This window comes from Zingiber officinale, chromosome 7B (genome assembly GCF_018446385.1).
Source record: "Zingiber officinale cultivar Zhangliang chromosome 7B, Zo_v1.1, whole genome shotgun sequence".
In the NCBI taxonomy this organism is placed as follows: domain Eukaryota; kingdom Viridiplantae; phylum Streptophyta; class Magnoliopsida; order Zingiberales; family Zingiberaceae; genus Zingiber; species Zingiber officinale.
This window is the reverse complement of record NC_055999.1, coordinates 58,645,573-58,670,695: the sequence shown is the minus strand read 5'-3', so window position 1 is coordinate 58,670,695 and position 25,123 is coordinate 58,645,573. Positions and strand designations below refer to the sequence as shown.

The following is a 25,123-nucleotide window of genomic DNA, read 5'->3' as shown; positions in this document are numbered from 1 at the left end:
TCTTTTGATCCATCAACTACTTTATGTGTAGGAATTGGATCAATGGGTGTTAGACAGTGGATGTTCCAGACATATGACTGGAGATCGGTTGAAGTTCACGAAGTTAAAACTAAAGAACCTAGGATCAGTTGCATTCGGCAACGATGGAAAACTGAAAGTAATCGGAAAAGGTAATATCGAACTTAATTCTGATTTTATTATTCGAAAAGTACTGTTAGTTGAAAATTTTAATTTCAATTTATTAAGTATAAGTCAACTATGCGATATTGGTTATTCAGTCAATTTTACCAAGTCTGAATGTATAGTCAAACATGTCGATAATCCAAAAATTATACTTAAGGGCACTAGAAAAGATAATGTCTACACCGTCTATCTACCATCATCCTCAATAAAGTATTTTCTAACACAACAAGAGGAAACTGAGTTATGGCACAGAAGACTCGGTCACACGCACACAAGACTCATTTCAAAAATGAGTCAAAATGGACTAGTTAGAGGAATGCCCAAATTAAAAGTTATTGAAAACTCAATCTGTAATGCATGTCAACAAGGAAAACAAATCAAGTCCACCCACAAGTCAACCAATATGGTTAGAACTACCCATCTACTTGAGCTCCTTCACCTAGATCTATTTGATTCACATGGAGCCAAGTCACTAAGCAAGAACCAGTATTGCTTAGTTATAATTGATGACTACTCCAGGTTCACCTGGGTAAAATTTCTAAAAACAAAAGATGAAACCTTTGAAAAATTTAGTAATTTTTGCAAATTAACAGAAAATGAAAAAGATACTAAAATTAAAAGGATAAGGAGTGATCATGGAGGAGAATTTGAGAATCACAACTTCACTGAATCTTGTGAGATAAATGGGTACAAACATGAATACTCCTGCCCTAGAACCCCCCAACAAAATGGTTTAGTAGAACGTAAAAACAGAACCTTACAAGAAGCTGCTAGAATCATGTTAAACAAATATAATCTATCTGATCAATTCTGGGCTGAAGCAGTTAGTACAGCATGCTACATTCAAAATAGGATCTTAATTAACAAATTTCAAAATAAAACCCCCTATGAAATTTATTATAATAAAATTCCTAACTTAAACTATTTAAAAGTATTTGGGTGTAAAGTCTTTATTTTAAACACTAAAGACTACTTAGGAAAATTTACATCAAAAGCAACCCCAAGAATATTTTTAGGGTACTCCACCACTAGTAGAGCATATAGAGTGTATAACAAGAATACCCTAAAAGTAGAAGAAACAACAAATATAAAATTTGATGAAGACACTATAGATGAAACTGAAGATACAGAAAATGCTAATCCAATAAACAGAGAAGATGACGAAACTCAACCTGAACCTATTGAATCTGAAGAACAAATCACTAATTCAAATGACATATGACCAACCAGAACAAGCACAAATCACCCATCTGACCAAATCTTGGGTGATCCAACTGTAGGAGTAAGAACTAGGTCATCCTATAGAAACCAGAGTCAAATAGCCCTAATTTCAAAAATTGAACCCAAAACCATAGAAGAAGCCCTACCAGACCCAGATTGGACTATAGCAATGCAAGAAGAATTGGCCCAATTTGAAAGAAATCAGGTATGGGAATTAGTGCCTAAACCCATTAACAAAACCATAATTGACACTAAATGGGTTTTTAGAAACAAATTAAATGATCAAGGTGAAATAGTAAGAAATAAAGCCAGGTTAGTAGCCAAAGGGTTAAATCAAATAGAAGGGCTAGACTATGATGAGACCTATGCTCCTGTAGCAAGACTTGAATCCATCATGATGCTATTGGCCTATGCAGCACACAAAGGATTCAAGCTATTTCAAATGGATGTAAAATCCGCATTCTTAAACGGATTCATAAAAGAAGAAGTATACGTAGGCCAACCCCCAGGATTTGAGGACATAGAATATCCAAATTATGTCTTCAGATTAAAAAAGGCCCTGTACGGACTAAAACAAGCACCTAGAGCTTGGTATGAACGACTATCCAACTATCTAATATCAAAAGGGTTCAACCAAGGTCAAATAGATCCAACCCTTTTTTGTAAAAACCTTTGAAAGCGACATCTTTATAGCCCAAATTTACGTTGATGATATTATTTTTGGATCAACCAACTCAAAATTTCTAAAAGAATTTACCAAACTAATGGAAAATGAATTTGAAATGAGTCTAGTGGGTGAACTTAATTTCTTTTTAGGGTTACAAATTAAGCAAACCAAAGATGGAATTTATATTTATCAAACCAAATATGCTAAGGAATTAATAAGTAAATTTGGAATGGAAAACTCAAAAATCATCAATACACTAATGGCTACTAATGTCAAAATTGACTCAGACTTAGAAGGTAAATCAGTAGACTTGAAATACTATCGAAGTGCGATAGGAAGTCTACTGTACCTAACTGCAAGTCGACCAGACATCATCTTTGCAGTAGGTATGTGCGCAAGATACCAATCTTGTGCAAAAGAGTCTCACTTAACCCTAGTAAAAAGAATCCTTAGGTATGTTAAGGGAACCCTAAACGTAGGACTTTGGTACCCTAGATCTTGCACCCTTGATCTAACCGGCTACTCTGACTCTAACTATGCCGGGTGCAAGCTAGATAGAAAAAGCACAAGTGACAGTTGTCAATTTTTAGGGCACTGCCTAGTAAGTTGGTCAAGTAGAAAGCAACACTGTGTTGCCTTATCTACCACTGAAGCTGAATATATAGCACTAGGTGAATGCACATCTCAATTACTATGGATGATGCATACCCTTAAAGACTATCAACTTGAATATCAAAAAACAAAAATCTCAATCGATAACATAAGCACAATAAATCTAACAAAAAACCCAATTCATCACTCAAGGACTAAACATATAGAAGTAAAATACCACTTTGTAAGGGATCATGTAGCTAAGGGTGACATTGTACTCAACTATGTTGAGTCAAAATCAAACTTAGCTGACATCTTTACAAAACCCTTACCTGAACTTGAGTTCAGTACACTGAGAAGACAAATAGGAATGTGCTGGGTAGAATAGATACTTTCAATTCAGTCCTTTTAATGCTTTTTGGTTTTTCATAACATTTTCAAAATTCTAGGCAAAACCTTTTATTTAAAATCCCTACTTTACTAGACTTTCAAAAGTTGGACTTAGCCTAGGATTTCCCCCTAGAAATAATGTTCCCCCAGGACTCAGCCAGAGCATCTCACAAACACCTAGGTTTACCTTGATTATGTTTGTAAAACAAAGAACGGTGTGAGATGCATAGGGTACAGCCTGGACTCGAGAATGCTTATTTCTGTGCATCAATATGAGTTTGGGCATTAAATACGTGACTAAAAGTAATCAAATCAAGTCTTCCAGCCTTAGTCAAATCTAACTGGATCAATTGACTTGACTTGATTAACCAAGTGAACACTGTTGCCCTCTAGGCAATCAGCAAGTAACTAAACGGTTAGACAGTTGGTGAAGGAAATATTAGGTTTAAGCATGTCTGTACTTAAGGGATCTGATACCTGATCAAAACAAATCTTTACTCATGCTTGGACTTTAGGGCTCTGATACTTACTAAAATAAAATGGCAAGCTATTAAAAAATTAAGGTTATCGCTTCTCCTTTGCCTTAAGTATTCTTGAAATTCATTTCAAAGCAACTTTTTCAAAAACTTTCTCCAAATTTTCAAGTGTCCTCTATTCTGAATTTTTTTTTTCATGTTAGAAAGTTATTTAAGCTGAAACCTTTTCGAAAATTCATCAAGTTAAAATTTTTTTAGAAAATTATTTAAAGCTTTGAAAATTTTTTTTAAGTTGAAAATCTTCCTTGGAAATTTTCTTTAAAAACCTGAATATTTTCTCCAGAAAATTTATGAAGCTGAAAATTTTGTTTGAAATTTTTTTTTTTGTTTGAAAACTTCTGAAGTTGAAAAGTTTGTCTAAAAATTTCTGAAGTTAAATTTTTGTTTGAAAATTTTTCTGTGAAAATTTTGGAAACTCCCAAAACACACTAAGTTAAAAAGAGTTCCTCTTGGCAAATCACTTCAAACAAAATCAATTGACAAAATTTTGAAAAATATTGCTATTCTAAAGTGTTACCTTACACTTGTTCCTTGCCTAAGTCAAAATGTTTTCTGCTAAATTCCGTCTTGAAAAATTAAGTTTTTTAAAACTATCTCATTTTTGATATATGGCAAAGGGGGAGAGTAGAGAAATTCAAAGAAGTAAATAAAAATACAAATTCAAAGAAAGAGTAGAGAAATTCAAAGAAAATATTTTAAAGGGAGCTTGTATTAAGGGGGAGCTAGGTTTATGCTTATCTTGTTATCACGCTTATCTTGTGTCTTGTGCTTATACATAACGACATATTTCTTTTACTTAACATTGAATTTTGGTTGCCATTATCAAAAAGGGGGAGATTGTTGGTGCGGGAAGCATCTGACGATCGAACCTTAGTTTTGATAATGGCAAAGGATTCAAAGTTAAGTTAGTGTGTGATCTAAAATGTTTGAATGAGTGTTTCAGGAAAGTCCTAGCTACGGTTAGGCATGTGAAAAACCCTAAGGGGTGGTAACCTTAGGTCCTAGGGGGCGGTAACCCTAGGTGAGGGAAAACCCTAAGGGGCGGTAACCTTAGGTCCTAGGGGGCGGTAACCCTAGGTGGAGAAAAACCTTAGGGGGCGGTAACCCTAGGTCCTAGGGGGTGGTAACCCTAGGCGAAAAGTCCAGTCGGTCTGGAGGACCGGACTGGCATCAGGTAATCTCTCCTGAGGGGAGTAGGTGAGGACCCGTTCCCCGTAGAGGGAACAGTAGGCGTCGGGTCGACCTAGGGTTTCCGGTTGGGAATCCGAAGTCAGACTCGGACAGTCTGAAGACTGTCAGTTATTCCTTACTGTGTTTTATCATATTCTAACACTGTCTTGCAGGGTATTTGCTCGGACTAACCTTGTTTTCCAGGTGAGGAACCTGCTGGAAAAAGGTGGTCCGGGCGCCCGGGATGGATCCGGGCGCCCGGAGGTCCAGGCGCCCGGAACAAGTCCGGGAGCCCGGGACCAAGTTTTATCCCTACCGCGACTTCGCCACGTGGAGCATCCTGGTTGGTTGGCCACGTCACACTCCAGGCGCCCGAAAGGGATCCAGGCGCCCGGAATGTCATATAAAAAGAGGGTTGAGGGTGCAGCCAAAGAACATCGAATTCTAAGCTTTCTTTTGTGAAGTGCTGCCAACGAGACGACCTTGAAGTGCTACTACTCGACGTCGATAATCCGAAGCTCAGACTCTTCGATCTTTTGTTGTCGGTATTAGTTTACTTATTGCATTAATTGTAATTCAAATTGTAATCTTTCTGATATATAGTTGTTGCCCACCGAAAGCGGTCAAGGACCGCGAGCCTTCGAGTAGGAGTCACCATAGGCTCCGAACGAAGTAAAACACCTGTGTCTCTGTGTGTTTGTGTTTACTTTCCGCTGCGTTTCTATTCTGTGTTTTAATCGTTAAAATAGCCACGAGCGCTATTCACCCCCCCCCCCCTCTAGCGCTTTCGATCCATCACTTTCTTCTTGGGCCCAGGCATAGTACCATCTTATGCGCGTTCCCTAATAGGTTGGGGTAGCGAGCCACCAATCCTAAAAGAGCAGACCTCGGTCTACCAGGGCCAAGACCTCGGAATTGGACACCTGGATTTGTTTAACGACAACCTCGGAAGTCGGGTACTAGCCTCTTAAAAAAAGTAAAATACTTGTTATCTTTTATTACTTCTAATATATGATGCCTCGACATTTTAATAAGCACCTTGTGTGCCAAAAATCCCTAAAGTCTTGACTTTGGGATCTACTTAAGGCCTTAGCCTTTTTCTTTCTTTTCTTTAACTTTCTTATACTTGTTAATACTTTTAAAAGAATGCTTCTTTAAAAAGAAACTGAAATGTTTAAGTAAATTCTAACTTTGAAATGCTTAAACCAAAAATCTGCCTACTATGCTAATAAAATTCTGCATATTAAGCTTAACAAAAATCTGTTCTAAGATTTAGAGTTCTGCATGCAACACTTATCAAAATCTGCAAGCAATACTTATGAAAGTCTGCATATCATACAAGCTTAAACTAAATCTAAAACTTGTTCGAATTAAAACCTATACTGCATAACTATTCAAAACTAAACAATTTGAATTGAGTTTCATGGCAACAAAGGAACTTCAAAAATGCCACTATTCTGCATCCAATGAACACTCTGCAGCATGACTCAATCAAGGCATTTAAGATAAGTAGATCAACAATAACATGGTTCAGTCATAATATGTGTGCGTAGAGGGCATATAATTCCTTATATCAACAGTCCAAACAATAAGACCTTAAGACAGTAAAATTATCATTCACGGAAACAATTACTACAACTTCACAAATCCTGACCACACATATAGCTACAACAGATACAAATAACAACATGAACTTAGAACTAAACTTGGGTATAAACAGTTAGAGCTTAAGGTAAATCATGTATAGGAATATGATGGACTTAAAGCTATGCATACCAGAAGCAATAAATTCATATTAAAATAAAACCTATGTCATGCTTAAAGAATTCAAAAATCTGTATTGCTTCTACAGGCTGCTCACGCCTGGTTACAAATCAGCTAAAGACCTACAATTAATATGAAATTGGTGGTTGTTCCTGCTCAGAATTCACAACCCAAATCTACATACTAAAATTAAACCATTTCATGTTCATTGCCTAGCAATGAAAATCTGGAACCTGTAAAACTCCATATGAACCTAATCATGCTCCTTAAGATCCCAAACAGAAGGTTCTAAATCAGAATCTGAATTACAAATTACAAAACCTAAAGAAAACAACCCACAAATCTTTACTGCATGTTTCAAAACTGAAGGATACTACAAATCCAAAACCGAAAGGCCAATCTATGAACCAAATCCGTAGCACATCCAAATCTGATTCACTACTTATAAAGGTGGAAGGACTTAAAATTTCATGCCTAACTTACACAAATAAAGACTATCTAAATATAAGGTGTAGATTATAAGAGCTGGGGAGTTTAACTACATGCTTAGTTCATTCAAATCTCTTCTTATTCTCCTTATAAAACTCACGGCAGCATCTTAAAGATAAACCTCCTCCAGAACATGCTTTGAAATCAAAAACACGAGGCTAACAAGAATCCGAAGCTACTCTACTGCAGGTGAGGAAGCGCTTACAGCAGTTTCTTGGACTCACAGCCGAAGAGAGGCAGCTAGGGCTTCGGAGAACTTGAGCTCTCGGTCTCTTCTTGTGCTCACGGCTCCTCCTCGACGAGAGGACCTCAATAGTGAAGAAGATCCTCAGAGTTAGCCACCCACCGGCCGTCGGAACGATGCCCTAAATCTCTTTCGTTTTTGCCCGAGAGGAAAAACGCTGGCGCCGCGAGAGGAGAAAGGTAAGGTAATTAGGTCACGCGAATTATCAAGCCCTAAGTTCCCTTCTTATAACTCCAATATTCTTTTAACTATCTTAAATAAATTTGCTACCTTTTCTAAATAGAACCGCTCGCGTGAACACTTTGTCAGGCGCGCGTTGCTTAAGGCTTGGCTCGTGGGTTCAAATCTCGGCTGCAACCCTTTCCTTCCTATTATTTCCTATTATTAACTTCTACTACTTAAATACATTTCATGCTTCTTTTAATCAGCAACACTCGCTGGAACACTTGGTCAACCTGATTCGCTTAAGAGTTGGCTCGGCCGGAGGTCACGGGTTCGAATCTCGGTTTGGACATTTTTTTGTCGAAACTTCTTTCATTTAGTAAAAATACCAAACGACCTTCAAAAATTACATAAAAATACTCTAGAAATTTCTAAAAATCTCTAGAATATTTCTATAGCATTTTTAAATATTTTTTAACCACTATTAGAACTTGTAATGAGGAATTTTGGGTCATTACACCCCTGCCCTTTCCCACCCTCTGCCCAGAGGAATCTTCCCTTCTCGTCATGTAAAGGTTGCTCCTTTCTTTGATCTTGTTGCCCTTCTTTCTGCAAAGGCAGATTTGAGGGGGTTATGGCCAGCGACTTTCAAGTTCTGTCGCTGCTGAGCCTTTGCTCTCTCTTCTAGGGGATTCTTGGAGAGGAGCACCAACCCAATCACCCCATGGAGAGGATTTCAGGTGAGCTTTGAATTAAAATTTTTGTCTTTTTTTGTTTCTGTTTATTTTGGGGATAATAGCTCTTGTTTGAGATTAGATATGAACTTGGAGGCATTCGATTCAAGGGTTGCCTTTCTCCTTGTTTATCTACTTTTTTTTCCCTCCTTCCTTGAAACCAAGTTGGTTACTTCTACTCTTCTAGTGAGATGTGACTACATGATGATTGTTCTTTTTCTTTTGTTTTCTGGGAAGTTGAGATTGTAGAGACAATTTTTTTATGATTAGCGTGATCTCAAATTAGAGTCTTTAGAGCTGTTTCATCATCAAGTTGGTAGAACTATAAAGTTTTTTTCTTACTGATGTCAACTTGGTTATACCTTTCCTTTCCTTATGAGAAATGAATTTGGTTATTTGTTTTTTGTTTGACTCGAGTTCTACTCTTTGTATAAGGTGTGGAGGATTGGCTGTGACCAAGGCAGCAAGCATAAAGAACATTCTGAGGGCATTGAAGGAGAAAAGAGGTGAAATTTGTTTGGAATACTTGTGAAGCTTGTTCATGGACGAGATCAAAGCTGAGCTATCCAAGTTCAAGGGAATAGGACCAAAAACGGTACCACTTTTTGCTAATTCTTATTCAATTTTAGATCTGGGAATCTAAAGGGGAGTGAAGTGAAACCGATTTTACTTTGATTTCTACTAAATAATTTCTTTTCTACTCAAAAGTTAAAATTTTCGAGGATGAACTGTTGGATGAGTCTCCTTGATTACCATGTTTTGGTTACCTTGTTGGCTACATTTGATTCTTGATATCTAGGGTTAAGAATTGAAGATTTACTATGTGATGTGTTTCTATTGAATTTTGAGCTTATCTTAGGCTTTAAATCACGGGCATCGCGAGGTAGGTTCGATTCAATGCGCTACTTTGTGCTAATCCAAAGGCTTAGGGAAAAGCCAATTGTGTGAGAAATTATGGGTGACAAAGTTGCTGGAGTTGCTTTTCAGAACCTTTCGGGTGCAGAAAATATTGTGTGAGTTATGTTGGTTTTTATTTTCCCCTTTTTTCTTGATTTTAGATTATTTTTTAGGCACAATTTTTTAGTTTATACAAAATAATCTGACATTGTTGGAGCTTGTCACGGTTATGCATTATTGTTCATAACTCGCATTGCTGTATGTATGTGGAGCTGACAATGTTTTTGATCATCCTTACCATCACTATCTAACGTGTTTGTCCTTGCTATCAGTATTGGTTAAATGAATTCTATTAGCTATAGCACTAGTAATATTCAAATTAGTTAACTTTTTATTGCATTGGATAATTGATTATGTAACGCCCGAAAATTCTCAAAACTATTCTAGAAATATCCTAGGATTTTTCTTAAATTTTAGAATATTTTTATGGAATTTTTAGAGTAGCGGAAGTAGCAAAAACAAATAGAAAATGAAAACGGCCTAAGCGGGAATTGAACCCGAGACCTATGGTTTACGGATAATTTTTAGTAACCAGTTGAACCCAGCAGGGCCGTGCTGAAAGGAAAGGGAAACAATTAAATTTGTATTAGAATTGGGCGAAATTACCCACTTAATATAAATAGGGAATTAATAGGTGAAGAGTTATTTTAACGTAACTTTTCCTCTCCCTCAAACCCTCACCGCCGCCCACTTCCCCTCCTCCTTCTCTAGGCGCCAACCACAAGCACACCTAGGGATTTCGTCCCTAGGGCCAAAGGAGGACTTTCCAGCGACATCTTGGATATGAGGACGCTCCCCTCCGTGAGAGGAACGCATAGACGCGAGAAGATCGTCGAAGGGATCGTCTTCTCCGGGAAATCGAGCGATTAGAATCGTAAGAAACTTCGAGCACGAGGTAAGAAACCCCTCACCTGCAGTATAAGTAGCTTCCGTGTGAATTCCATGTTTTAGTTTAGTAATATGTAGACTTTCGGCACAAGGATGTAAATTAGTGCATACTAAGTGTTCGATTAAATTATTTAGCACAGAAAAATGCAACTTAGGCATTTTAATAGCTCAGTAAATGCAATATAAGCATTTAAATAGTTTAGTTAACCTTGCCACAGCATATATGGGACTACGGTCCAATGGGTGGGCACCCCCAGTTGCCTCTAGGTTCAGATAACCTAGTAAAAGCAAGGTAAATTAATTAGCTATGATCCAGTATTTTACATCCAGTAGGGGCACTGTACAGGATTAGATATCCATTGGGCTGGGCTCCCATAGTTGGTCCCTAGGTTTAGATAACCTAGTAAACCTTACTAAATTCGGGATTTGCAACCCCGGGTCTAGTTAAGGATGCGCGCATAGCATGTACAGTTGTCGGACCCGTTAGCAGTATGATTATGTACTTTAATCTATTACATTATTAGTTTTTCAAAACTCACAAAGATTAGTTATATTAGTTGAGTTTGAATTCAGTTCCAGTCTAGCTCAGTTTATGTTCAGTTCAATTTTTTTTTATTATTGATACATATGCTAGTTTATGGTTAGCTTTGTATGCCATGCTTTGGTGTTCATGTTCGGTTTTGTTACACATGTTAGATGATAGTATGCCATGACTAGCTTTGATTTCTATGTATGATAGCATGCCATGTTTCAGCCTAATCAGTACATGTTTTAAATAGCATGTTTTCAAAGCATGATTTGCATCGATTGCATGTTTTAGTGAGGTAGATGGTTTCTTACTAAGCGAAAGCTTATAGATACTTTCTTTTCCTTATACTGCAGATAAAGGTAAAGGAAAGATGGACTAGCGGAGGCTGGAGGGCAATGCTACGAGGATGTGTGTGGGCAAGAACTTGGAAAGAAGATCTTAGGAAACTCTAGCAAGTTGTTTAAACATTAGAACTTTTCATTGTTTTAGTATTTTGCACTTCAGTATGTTAATTGCCATGAATTAGTTAACCATGCACCTGATCATGCTTAGAACACTTCTTTTATGATGTTAGAATGTTATTTGTTAGTGGTAGAGTGATTTCTAGTCATTTTAGAACTTGTAATAGGATTGAGGCACGAAACAGTGCTGAAATCAGAGCTTAACTGCAAAATCAGAAACCCCAATCGATCGGTGGATCGATTGGGGGGTCCCAATCGATCAGCTGATCGATCGGGCAAATTGCTCCGCGAACAGTAGGTTTCTGGATCGATCAGCCGATCGATCCAGCAATTTTTGTCGCGAATAGAAGGTTCTGGGATCGATCACTGGATCGATTGGTCAGTCTGGATCGATCAGCCGATCGATCCAGAATATCGCCCCGAGCACAGTAGCATGCTGGATCGATCACTGGATCGATCCAACCTATGTCCCGCATACAGTAGCCGGCTGAATCGATCCCTGGATCGATCCGACGTTCCAATCGATCAATGGATCGATTGGATCGATTGGGAGGTCTAATATCAGCGGGAAAATGTCTAAGTTCAGTTCCTTGGCCATGGGGGAAGTAAAACATGTTATGAATAGTTAGTTTATATCCCTTAGTATGTATAGAACCAAGAAATGTTAGCAGCTTAGAAATTTTTTAATTAGTACAGCTTCCGCATCTAGATTTAATAATGGTCATGGAATAGCGTTAGCACAGCATAATGTGACGATCAGCCTCACAGCCTAGTTAGTAGGAGGCGGGTCGTTACAGATTAAATATTTTCTTTGATCTTCCTCTACACTTTTACCTTCCACTCAAATTGTTAACTCTTCTAACTTAAAAGGAATAATGATTACATGAGACTCTACATTCTCCTAAGTATTTAATTCATTAGCATAATTATTTAGGTTGCTTTCTTTGTCTTTCATTCTTCTCTTGCTTGACTATTGGTTTGCGCATCATATGTTTTTCACAAACTGATGAAGGTGTAAAAATAATATTTTTTCGGTGGAGAATGGTAGGAACACTGGGAATTAAGGGAAAAAATGGTTCATATCTCAATTTCTTGACTCTTGTGTATGCATTATCTTATGTATGTGACTATGCACTATGTTTTGTAAGCAGTAAGGATTGAACCTTCTATGATCTGTTCAACTTGTTGGCAAAAATTGATGACTTAATGTACTTGCATAGATGCATTCCATTGAGGTGGAAAATTTTTCTTTACATCCCTTGAAGAAGTAGAGAGGAGACAAGAGAAGAAGATTTTCTGATACTGATAAGAGAACTATTATACATAACTTGGCTTTCACTATATGCATTTGCCACTTCTTGACATGTGTATGTCCTTGTAGATGAGGCAACAGGGTGATCTGCAATACTTTAGACCAACTCTTTGTGTAGTATGCAAACCAAATGCCAAAGATATTACAGCTCTTTGTGGGAGAGTGAATAGTTGGATATGTATCAATTTTGCAAAGAATGTGCAAGATAATTTGGCTAGGGGATTTTGTCATGAGCTTGCTCAGATGTGCCAGATATCAGGAATGGTATGACTTCAACATTTTTACTACAGCATATGATTTACTACATGTAACTTAATTCTTAATTATCTTATTTGAAGAAAAGCCACATAGATCATTATTTTTATCTACATGTTTTATAGGAATTTTCTCTAGATCCTGTGCTTCATCCTCTAACTGCTCGTCCTGATCATGTTGAAAGAGCGCTTCCAACACACTATCATGATGCAATGACCACACTCCAACCTCAAGGAAAGGAGCTTGATTTGCTCATTGTAATATTGCCTCATAATGATGTTTCTCTTTATGGTATGATGTCATTCTTGTTAGAGTGTATACTAAAAGCCTAGCTTTTGTAAACATTTATTTTAAAATAAAGAATCACATTGGTAAAAAATGTCTACATTTATATGCTAAGTGTAGTTGTTCAATTAATTTATATTGTAGATAACATGGTGTGTGGTGTCACACACAAAAGATCATGTTATCGGTTCTTTATAATTATAAACAGTAGCTCACGACTAAGATGGATAGGAACAAACCATTGGAATAGTCGTAGTGTAATTTGGTAATAGTTTATCTTAACTATAAAATTACACTAGTACACTCTGAGTGTATTGAGTAGGACCATTTAAGATAAGTTCTTTTTGTATTGACTTAATAAAAGAACAAGACCTTAGTTATTATGGAAGTGTGTGCTCTTAATCCTAATATAATAACAAGCACATATATTTAGTATTCATTTCTTTAACTTATCAAAGGGTGAGATTTAGCTCAATAAATCAAAATGCCCGATAAATTGGGAAATGCTTTTACTTATAGTGTGTTGTTGATTATAGAGGGAAATTGTGTCCTAGTAATCTAGGTTGACAATATCCCCAAGAGGAGCTCATAAGGATTGTCATGTTAAACCCTGCAGGTGGACTTAGTCCGACATGACAATAAGGTTGAGTGGTACTACTCTTGGACTAAGATATTAATTAAAAAGAGTTGTCAGTAACTCATTTAATTAGTGGACATTCAACATCTTAAACACAGGGAGACTAACACACTCATAATATGAAGGAGCCCAAAATGTAATTTGGAATTGGTGCGGTAGTTTAATAATAATTCTTTAGTGGTATGAATTATTATTGATGAAATTAAGTTGGGTGTTCGGGGCGAACATGGGAAGCTTAATTTCATCGGGAGACCAAAACCAATTCCTCCTCTCGGTCCCTATCGTAGCCTCTTATTTATAAAGTATTATACCCACCTATACCCACCTTTATACTCATCCTAAGGTGGCCGACCAAGTAAGCTTGGAACCCAAGCTTGGGCCGGCCAAAGCAAGTAGGATGAGCAAGTTGTGTGGTCGACCCTGGCTTAGAGCCCAAGCTTGGTGTGGCCAGCCACATCAAATTAAAAGGATTTTAATTTTTTTTTTAATTTTTCTTATGTGGATTTCATGATTTTAAATGAGAGTTTAAAATTATAAATCTTTTCTTTTATAGCTTTCTACAAAAGATTAAGAAAAGATTTGATATCTTTCCTTATTTGTAGATTGAAAGGAAGATTTTAATTTTGAGAAAACTTTCCTTTTTTGTAACCATATTCATGATTTAAAAGAGAGTTTTAAAATTATAAATTTTTCCTTTAATAAGTTTCTACAAAAGATTAAGAAAAGATTTGATATCTTTCCTTATTTGTAGATTGAAAGGAAGATTTTAATTTTAAAGATAACTTTCCTTTTTGGAAATCATCCACATGTTTTAATAGAGATATTTTAATTTATAAAATTCTTTTTATAACCAACCATGAAGGGAAAATTATTAGAGAAATTTTTTATAAATTTTCGGAAACAAATTAGGAAGTTTTAATTCTTGTGTTATTAAAACTTTCCTTGTTTGGAGCTATGATATGGCCGGCCATGATATTTAAGAAAAGGAAATTCGTTTTAATCAATTAAATTTTCCTTTTCATGGCAAAGAAAATAAGGAAGTTTTTATTTAAATTTTCCTTATTTGCCAAGACCAAGGAATATAAAAGAAAGGGTAGGGGTGCCTTCATGAGTGACAACTCTATTCTATTTTCCTCCCTCTCTTCCTTGGTGGTGGCCGGCCCTAGACCTTGCTCTTCTCCTCTTCTCTTCTTCTTTAGTGTCCAGTTTCATCCCTCTCTTGGAGCTCTTGTTGGTGGCCGGTTCTTGCTAGGAGAAGGAGAGAAAGAAGGTTTTGTTTCTAGCATCCCTTGGAGCTTGGTGGTGGTGGCCGAAATTTTTCATCCCAAAGACAAGTGCTTGGCCGAAACTTGCAAGGAGGAAGAAGAATGGCTTGGGTGGTTCTCATCTTGGTAGATCGTTGCCCACACAACGTCCGAGATTAGAAGAGGAATACGGTAGAAGATCAAGAGGTCATTGCATACAAAGAAAGGTATAACTAGTAATTGTTTTCCGCATCATACTAGTTTTTCTTTGTATGAATTCCATACACAAGAGGCATATAATTCTAGGTTTCAAATTTGTGATTCGAGTTTGTGTTTTTTTTGTTTTTCAAATTTGTGATTCAATTGTTCCTTTTGGTTAAACCTAGGATTATATAAGGAAATTAAATATTAGATTTCATTGAAAGGCTTTGTCTAGGAAGTGGTGGTTGCTCCCATATCTAAGAAGGCCTAGTGCCTCGCCATGTGTAACCTAGAAGCCGATTTCTGAAATTAATATTTAATTAAATTTATAGCATAGGTGGATTTGGATCAATAATGTTAAGCATCGTTTACGATCCAAGTCTAAACCATTAAGAACAGATAAGTTAAATTTGGAATCAATAATGTTAAGTTCCATTTGCGATTCCAAATTTAATTTCTAAAGAACACAATAGGTTGTTAGGAAAGGTTCAACACTTGTATAAAATTTTTGTACAGTGCAACCGGTACGATCTTCCTAGGACCTACCAACAATTGGTATCAGAGCTAGGGTTTGCCTTTGTGTGTTTGGTTTTCAGTTTAGTAATGCACATATCATACATAATTTAGGCAGGATAATAGTAGGATATGCTAACTCTGTGGTTGCAGGATCTAACTATTATGGCTTATGGTTATTGTGTGTGATTGGACCCTTGGACATGTCAAGGGCATTTTATTGTGTGTGCATGATTGTATTTAACTAATACAGCAGGAGCTGTATTAGCCCTAGGATTTTACATTTATGTTCGATCTAGACTTGATGTACATTCCCTTGTGGAATATAGGATCGATGTATGTAAAATTTTATTTTTTCTATCGCAGATCTTATCCTTGTGAGGCGTGGTGCTATTGGAGGACTAGAGGTGCAGCGGAAAAGGAAGCTCGATGGACCCGACGGCATGAACCCTAGGGCTGGCAGCACGCGAAGGATAGTGATGGAAAAGACTATAATAGTTGAAAAATTAATTTTCATATTTATTGCTTTTATTTACTGTGATGTGTGTGATGTGTGCTTGCTAGGTTAAAATTCCTCACCTTAAAAAACTAAGTGGGAGAGGGATTTTTTTTAAAATAAATTCCATGATCTCCATTACTGGTTTGTAAGTGATGCAACAAGCTTGCTTATTGGCTCTGAGTGCCTCCCTCCACAACGGATGGGTTTATTGTGGATTACTAGATCAAACTTCCTTTATGGATGGTTATAGGAAATTATTTAGGAGCGTGTAATCTTCTCTAACTGAAGGGGCACAATCCTATTTAATGGACTAAGTATCAAGTAATGGTATACACTTAGACGCATTCAATAGTATCCTCCCCAACGGAGTCACTGTTATTGTTTTGCGTGACCAAAGGAAAACCAACTATTAATTTTATTTGGCATAAAGTTAGGATGACAAGATAATAAAATTAATGGGTAAGACCCTCCTTTTACAAATGTTGAATTTGTATACGTCCACACTAACGTGGCATGCAAAATTCATAGTGTTTTGAGGTGTTGGTAAATTTAAATTGTATTGTTTGAGGAATCAATATTATTCTAAATTTAGAGTATTGACCAAAATTTATTTTGTGATTCTTAGGATGTCTTTCAACCCACTGGCCATTATACTAAAAGAGAACAAACTTACTGTCCCAATTACATAGATTGGAAAAGAAATATGGACATTATCCTAACTGCTGAGGGCTATAAGTTTGTACTGTCAGAGGTTTGCTCTAATGTGCCTAATGGTGAATCTACCCAAGAGGAGATTGAGTATCATAGGAAATGGGTAAAGGCAGATGAGATGACGCGGTGTTACATTTTGGCTTCAATGTCAAATGTGCTGCAACATCAGCATAAGGATTTACCAACAGCTTATGATATAATGAACAATCTCAAGGATCTCTTTGGTCACCAGGATCGGGCTGCTAGGCAAGAAGCTATGAGAAAATTAATCACAGCCACCATGACAGAGGGGACTCCTGTAAGGGATCATATCCGTAAGATGATGGCTTATTTGAACGAATAACAAATCCTCGGAGGTGAAATCGATGGGGAGACCCAGATCGACATTATTCTCCAAACGCTACCCAGAAGTTTTGAGCATTTTCGCCTGAACTATAATATGAATAAAAGGATGTATTCATTGGCGGAACTACTGACAGAACTTCAGGCAGCAGAAGGGCTATTTCGTCAAAATTCTCAGATTCACTATACTGAAAATGGTTCTACTTCTAAGTCGAAAGGCAATAAGAAGAAGAAACGGGTTGTTTCAGCAAAGAAGGTGAATAAATCTCTAGGTATAGGACCAAAAGCTGGAATGAAGAAGCCGAATGACAAGTGCTTCATTTGCAAGCAAGCTGGACATTGGAAGGTTGACTGTCCTCGTAAGAAAGAGAACAAGAAAGGTATATCTCATTCTCCAGTAGTTGAAACATGTTTAGCGGTGTTATCTACCAGCACCTGGTGTGTAGATATGGGAGCCACTGATCATGTCTGCAACTCTTTGCAGGGGTTCTAGGAAACTCGATGACTATTTGAAGGAGAGATAACCGTCTACATGGGTAATGCTACTAAGGTGGCGGCTGTTGTAGTGGGAGACGTCTACTTATCTTTTGATAGGAATAGAAGTTTGGTTTTAAGAAATTGTCTTTATGTACCCAGTTCCAGAAAGAATTTAATTTCAGTTTCTAAACTATATTTGGATGGATATTCTGTTTCTTTTAATAACAATGTGGTTATAAAGAGAAATAGAGTTATTATCTGTTCTGGTGCATTGGTTGGCAATTTACATACTTTAAATCCAATTTCTCCCGCAAAACAACAAATGAAAATTAATAACACATCTTCTAATTCAAATAAGAGAAAGGAACTTTCAGAGATGAACCAAACATATCTTTGGCATCTAAGGCTTGGTCATATTAACTTAAGTAGGATTCAAAGGCTTATAGCCGATGGACTCTTAGGTTCATTAGTGTTGGAAAATTTTCTAGCATGTGAATCCTACTTAGAAGGTAAAATGACCAAGAGACCTTTTAAGTCCATGGGGTATAGAGCCAAAGATGTGTTAGAACTGGTTCATTCTAATTTATGTGGATCTATGTCTATCCAGGAAAGAGGTGGTTATGAATATTTTATCTCTTTTATAGACGATTATTCAAGATACGGATACATTTACTTGATGCGCTGCAAGTCTAAATGCTTTGATAAGTTCAAAGAATATAGGAATGATGTGGAGAAATGTCTTGGTAAAAGTATCAAGACACTATGGTCTGACCGTGATGGAGAATACCTCTTTGGAGAGTTTAGGAATTACTTATCAGAAGCCAGGATCTAATCCCAATTATCTGCACCTGGTACACCCCAACAGAATGGTGTGCTAGAAAGAAGGAATAGAACTCTTATGGAAATGGTTAGATCGATGATGAGTTATTCAGAATTACCAAATTCATTTTGGGGATATGATTTGGAAACAATAGTGTACATTCTGAATATGGTACCTTCTAAAATAGTTCCTTCTACTCCCATGGAATTGTGGAATGGGCGTAAGCCTAGTCTGAGTCATATCCGGATATGGGGTAGTCCAGCAAATGTGCTGAAAGGAGATACTGACAAGTTGGAATCACGTACAGAAGTTTGTCTGTTTATGGGATATCCTAAGGGAACGAAAGGTGGTTTGTTTTATAATCCAAAAAATCAGAAGATTATTGTTAGCACCAATGCTCAATTTTTAGAAAAAGATTATGTAATGAACCATAAGCCCATAAGTGAAATTGTTCTAGAAGAAATTAGAGAGGACACGTCTACTTTAATACCACCAGTACAAGATGAAGTACCACAAGAAACTACAACACGTGTTACAAATGATGCACAGTTACAGATAGTACCTCGTCGTAGTGGGAGGGTTGTGAGGCAACCTGAGAGATTCATGTTTTTGGGAGAGTCTTCAGACTTGATCCCAGATAAACATGAACCTGATCCCCGAACATATGACAAAGCACTCCAAGATAAAGATGCAGTATCTTGGCAAAAGGCGATGAATTCTAAAATAGAATCTATGTATTCTAATAAGGTTTGGGAGCTTGTAGAACCACCAAATGGTGTAAAAGCCGTTGGATGCAAGTGGATCTACAAAAGGAAAAGAGGGACAGACAGGAAGGTAAAAACCTTCAAAGCAAGGCTTGTTGCGAAAGGGTATACTTAGAAAGAGGGAATCGATTATGAGGAGACTTTTTCACTGGTAGCTATGCTTAAGTCTATCTGGATACTCTTATCCATTGCCGCTCATATGGATTATGAGGTTTGGCAAATGGATGTCAAGACAGCTTTCCTTAACGGAAGTCTTGAAGAAAACATCCATATGAAACAACCAGAGGGATTCATTGAAAAAGGCAAAGAGCATCTAGTGTGCAAGCTCAATCGGTCCATTTATGGACTGAAGCAAGCTTCAAGATCTTAGAACATCCGGTTTAATGAAGTAATCCAATCATATGGATTTATTCAGTGTCCGGATGAGTCTTGTGTATACAAGAAGTGTAACGGAAACGTGGTGGTATTTCTTGTACTATACGTAGATGATATTTTGTTAATTGACAACAATGTCAAAGTGTTATCAGATATAAGGGTATGGTTGTCCAAACAATTTGATATGAAGGACTTAGGAGAATGTGCACACATTCTTGGGATCAAAGTCATAAGGGATCGCAAGAAAAGGATGTTGTGCCTATCTCAAGCCTCATATATAGATACAATTCTTACTCGTTTTAGCATGCAAAACTCCAAGAAAGGTTTCTTACATTTTTGGCACGGAGTAGCTTTATCTAAAGAGATGTCTCCGAAGACATCAAAGGAGATAGAGGACATGAAGGCAGTTCCTTATGCTTCAGCTGTCGGAAGCCTAATGTATGCAATGTTGTGTACGAGACCGGATATTTGTTTTGCCTTGGGCATGGTTAGCAGATATCAAAGTAACCCTGGACAATGATATTAGACTGCTATAAAGAATATATTGAAGTACCTGAGAAGGACTAGAGATTATATGCTAGTTTACTAAGCAGATGATATGCTCCCTGTGGGTTACACGGATTCAGATTTCCAATCAGATAGGGACAATAGTAAGTCTATATCAGGCTATGTGTTTACTTTAGGAGGTGGAGCCATTGCATGGAGGAGTGTTAAGTAGAAATACGTTTCAGACTCAACCATGGAAGCTGAGTATATGGCAGCCTCTGAGGCAGCCAAAGAAGCTGTATGACTTAGGAACTTCCTAATGGACTTGGATGTGATTCCTGATTTGCCCAAATCATCACAATTTATTGTGATAATAGCGGTGCAGTTGCAAACTCGAAGGAACCACAAGCCCATAAGGCGAGTAAACATATAGAGCGCAAGTACCACCTGATACGAGACATCGTGAAGCCAAGAGAAGTTGTTGTCGCCAAGATTGCATCAGCAGATAACCTGACAGATCCTTTCACTAAGGCCCTTCCGGCGAAAGCTTTTGATCAGCATGTGGAGGGGATGAGAATCAGATGTATGGCAGCGGATATGACAGCTTAGTCTTTTAGTATAAGTGGGAGATTGTTAGAGTGTATACTAAAAGCCTAGCTTTTGTAAATATTTATTTTGAAATAAAGAATCACATTGGTAAAAAATGTCTACATTTATATGCTAAGTGTAGTTGTTCAATTAATTTATATTGTAGATAACATGGTATGTGGTGTCACACACAGAAGATCATGTTATCAGTTCTTTATAAATTATAAACAGTAGCTCACGACTAAGATAGATAGGAATAAACCATTGGAATAGTCGTAGTGTAATTTTGTTATAGTTTATCTTAACTATAAAATTACACTAGTACACTCTAAGTGTATTGAGTACGACCATTTAAGGTAAGTTCTTTTTATACTGATTTAATAAAAGAACAAGACCTTAGTTATTATGGAAGTGTGTGCTCTTAATCCTAATATAATAACAAGCACATATATTTAGTATTTATTTCTTTAACTTATCAAAGGGTGAGATTTAGCTCTGTAAATCAAAAGGCCCGATAAATTGGGAAATGATATTACTTATAGTGTGTATTGTTGATTATAGAAGGAGATTGTGTCCAAGTAATCTAGGTTGACAATGTCTCCAAGAGGAGCTCATAAGGATTGTCATGTTAAACCCTGTAGGTGGACTTAGTCCGACATGATAATAAGGTTGAGTGGTACTACTCTTGGACTAAGATATTAATTAAAAAGAGATGTCAGTAACTCATTTAATTAGTGGACATTCGACATCTTAAACACAGGGAGACTAACACACTCATAATAAGAAAGAGCCCAAAATGTAATTTGGGATTGGTGCGGTAGTTCAATAATAATTCTTTAGTGGTATGAATTATTATTGATGAAATTAAGTTGGGTGTTCAAGGCGAACACGGGAAGCTTAATTTCATCGGGAGACCAAAACCAATTCCTCCTCTCGGTCCCTATCGTAGCCTCTTATTTATAAAGTATTATACCCACCTATACTCACCTTTATACTCATCCTAAGGTGGTCGGCCAAGCAAGCTTGGAACCAAAGCTTGGGCCGGCCAAAGCAAGTAGGATGAGCAAGTTGTGTGGCCGACCCTTGCTTGGAGCCCAAGCTTGGTGTGGCCGGCCACATCAAATTAAAAGGATTTTAATTTTTTTTTAATATTTTTCTTATGTGGATTTCATGATTTTAAATGAGAGTTTAAAATTATAAATCTTTCCTTTTATAGCTTTCTACAAAAGATTAAGAAAAGATTTGATATCTTTCCTTATTTGTAGATTGAAAGGAAGATTTTAATTTTGAGAAAACTTTCCTTTTTTGTAACCATGTTCTTGATTTAAAAGAGAGTTTTAAAATTATAAAATTTTCCTTTTATAAGTTTCTACAAAAGATTAAGAAAAGATTTGATATCTTTCCTTATTTGTAGATTGAAAGGAAGATTTTAATTTTAAAGATAACTTTCCTTTTTGGAAATCATCCACATGTTTTAATAGAGAGATTTTAATTTATAAAATTCCTTTTATAACCAACCATGAAGGAAAAATTATTAGAGAAATTTCTTATAAATTTCTGGAAACAAATTAGGACGTTTTAATTCTTGTGTTATTTAAACTTTCCTTGTTTGGAGCTATGAGGTGGCCGACCGTGATATTTAAGAAAAGGAAATTGGTTTTAATCAATTAAATTTTCCTTTTCATGGCAAAGAAAATTAGGAAGTTTTTATTTAAATTTTTCTTATTTGCCAAGACCAAGGAATATAAAAGAGGGGGTAGGGGTGTCTTCATGAGAGACAACTCTATTCTATTTTCCTCCCTCTCTTCCTTGGTGGTGGTCGGCCCTAGACCTTGCTCTTCTCCTCTTCTCTTCTTCTTTAGTGGCCGGTTTCATCCCTCTCTTGGTGCTCTTGTTGGTGGCTGGTTCTAGCTAGGAGAAGAAGGAGAGAAAGGAGGTTTTGTTTCTAGCATCCCTTGGAGCTTGGTGGTGGTGGCTGAAATTTTTCATCCCAAAGAGAAGTGCTTGGCTGAAACTTGCAAGGAGGAAGAAGAAGGGCTTGGGTGGTTCTCAACTTGGTAGATCATTGCCCACACAACGTCCGAGATTAGAAGAGGAATACAGTAGAAGATCAAGAGGTCATTGCATACAAAGAAAGATATGACTAGTGATTATTTTCCGCATCATACTAGTTTTTCTTTGTATGAATTCCAAACACAAGAGGCATATAATTCTAAGTTTTGAATTTGTGATTCGAGTTTGTGTTTTTTTTTGTTTTTCAAATTTGTGATTCGATTGTTTCTTTTGGTTAAACCTAGGGTTATATAAGGAAATTAAATATTAGATTTCATTGAAAGGCTTTGTCTAGGAAGTGGTGGTTGCTCTCATATCCAAGAAGGCCTAGTGCCTCGCCATGTTTAACCTGGAAGCCGATTTCTGAAATTAATATTTAATTGAATTTATAACATAGGTGGATTTGGATCAATAATGTTAAGCATCGTTTGCGATCCAAGTCTAAACCATTAAGAACATATAAGTTAAATTTGGAATCAATAATGTTAAGTTTCGTTTGCGATTTTGAATTTAATTTCTAAAGAACACAATAGGTTGTTAGGAAAGGTTCGACCCTTGTATAAAATTTTTGTACAGTGGAACCGGTACGATCTTCCTAGGACCAACCAACATTTCTTGCACTTGATCTTGTTCGACACAACTTGATATTTTTGCTTGTTGACAAATATCAATTGGTTGAACCTTTTAGCTTTAATTTTTTCCCTTTCCTTGTTCACTTTATTATTATATACCATAGTTATTATAGGTGATCAAAAGCAGATATGTGAGACTGGCCTTGGTTTAGTTTCACAATGTTGTTTGACAAAGCATGTTTTCAGGATGAGTAAACAGTACCTTGCCAATGTTGGCCACTAGATCAATGGAAAGGTGAGTACGTGGAAGGTGGATATATTTTTCTTGTTATGCTTTGTGTTACTAAGGATTGATTCATAGGTTGGAAGAAGGGACATAGTTCTTGTTGATGCATTGTCAAGGTGGATTCCTCTTGTTAGTGATCGACCAACTATAATATTTGGTGCTGATGTAACACATCCTCATCCTGGGGAAGATTCTAGCCCTTCTATCGCAGTTGAAGTAATTTTGTCAATCATCATTTCTTGCTCTATATATAGTTGCATTGACGTATCCTTACTATCTTGATTATATTTGTTTTGTCAGGTTATTGCGTCTCAAGATTGGCTCGAGGTGACAAAATATGCTGGATTGGTCTGTGCTCAGGTCCATCAAGAATTAATTCAAGATCTGATTAAGGTTTGGCAAGATCCTCAACGAGGAACTCTTACTGGTGGCATGATAAAGTATGAAATACAATCTAAAACCATTTTTAAATAGAATGTTGGTTTCTTTTCCAATTTACCTAGCTGAGTATAACATCTGTCATGCAATATCTAGGGAGCTACTTATTTCCTTCAAAAAGGCTACTGGACTATTTTCGATTCTAAGATATACCATCCTACTAAATTTGACTTCTACTTGTGTAGCCATGCAAGCATTCAAGTAACTCATCTCACAACTAATACCTTTTGTATGATGTACTTATTCGGGTAACTATTGTAAAAACATATGTGTGTTTATTATTCTTTCAGAACAAGTTTTTTCATACATATAATAGTATATTTCTTTTGATAACAATAGGTTGTCAATCTCCTAGTGCCTTATCAAAGGTGTGGAAAGATTGTACTTTTTGATGGAGCTGGTGTGGGGAAGACTAGATTTATTATGGAACTAATGATCAATAATATTATAAAAAGTTGGCATGAAAGAATCAACAAGTGAGAAAGAGGATTCTAATGAAATCTTACAAGTTGAAGATTGTGATGAGACTTGGGTTGACAATAAGTAAGTGCAATCCTATATGGCATGAACCACCATCACAAGTTTCTAGTCTTTTGGCTATTGTTCATTAGTTGTAAATGGAGTTTATTTGTTTATTTGTATTGGGATAAATTTTATTTGAATATGAGACATGTTTCTTCTTTTGTGATTGTAATTCTTGTATAAATAACATTTTGAATCGCATTGATATGGGAAATATTCTTTCTTTTGTGATTACGAGCCTTTATTATATATTTATATTGAAATATGATATGTTGGTATTAAAAGACAATAGTATAAAAGACAATGGTTTAAAATCATTGTTGTTGTCTATTGCCCTTAAAGACAACGGTTAAAAATTGTTGTCGTAGCCCCAAAAACCGTTGTAACTGACAACGTTATTAAAAGTGCTCTAAACAACAACGGTTTTAAACTGTTGCAAAACTGTTGTCGTTTCATTCTACGACAACGGTTTAAAATCATTGTTGTAGCCCCCACTTTTAACAACACTACCAATTACAACGGTTTTAAAGGGCCTATGACAACGGATAAAATCCGTTATCTTTTAATATTTTTATTGTAGTGAACCCCTATATCTCTTAAGTCATTTATTAAAAGGAGCCGAGTGCCGATATACTGCACTTGAGAAATTGACTTATGGATTGATATTATCTGCTCGAAGGTTGTGCCCTTACTTCCTATCACACTCAATCATAGTGTTAACTAATAGCAGTTTGAGTCGAGTACTCATTAATCCAGAG

The 25,123-nt window shown here is 36.5% G+C and overlaps 1 pseudogene; it reads left to right on the top strand.

Annotated features, from left to right (window-relative positions):
- Positions 1 to 12,367: 12,367 nt before the first annotated feature.
- On the top strand, positions 12,368 to 24,048 carry LOC122004364 (annotated as a pseudogene).
- The last annotated feature ends 1,075 nt before the right edge of the window (positions 24,049 to 25,123 follow it).